At 27.8% G+C, this 623-nt stretch overlaps 1 pseudogene; it reads right to left on the bottom strand.

Moving 5' to 3' along the window:
• Positions 1-210: 210 nt before the first annotated feature.
• Positions 211-304, bottom strand: LOC138814740 (U6 spliceosomal RNA; annotated as a pseudogene).
• Positions 305-623: the final 319 nt, after the last annotated feature.

Raw genomic sequence — 623 nt, forward strand, 5'->3', positions numbered from 1 at the left:
ACTATTTTATTTCTTTGGGATAAAATGACAATGTTATCTAATTTAAAGAGTTTTGTAAAGTTTATGCTATTTAAAGGCCTCCCTAAGGTGAAAACTTAATATAGTGATGTCAAACTTACTTTCAATTCTATGAATTATATGTATGGTTACACTCGTATTTTTGTAATCAAATTTTTAATAACTTTTTTCAATTCTTGCATCTAAAGAATGAAAAAATTGGACTACTTCACAAATTTTCATATCATCCTGTATTTCATATCATCTCTGTATTGTTGTAATTTTGGTATACGTGCTGCTGAAGCATGTAGTATCTTCTAAATTTAAACAGTTAATGATGCAATCTTTAAATAGGCATATATCTTTGGTTGCCTATTTGTAACAAGGAAACCTTATTGTTCCTAACAATGCTATTGATCTTATTTTCCTAAAATTCTATGTATAGTGGAAAAAATTTATATTGTTCGGTCTATTGCTCACATTTGCAATTTTTGTGTCAATGATTTTTTTTTCATTTTAAATTTGATCATACTTTGAAGCATTTATAGCCAGGTCCAAAGATGATGGCTTTTTCAAATACTTATTTATCCAACTGAGTTAGCTTTGTGGAGCTAATGGATTCAAAG

The sequence above is a fragment of the Dipodomys merriami genome, unplaced genomic scaffold (genome assembly GCF_024711535.1).
Source record: "Dipodomys merriami isolate MVZ:Mamm:240054 unplaced genomic scaffold, mDipMer1.0.p SCAF_605, whole genome shotgun sequence".
Classification (NCBI taxonomy): Eukaryota; Metazoa; Chordata; class Mammalia; order Rodentia; family Heteromyidae; genus Dipodomys; species Dipodomys merriami.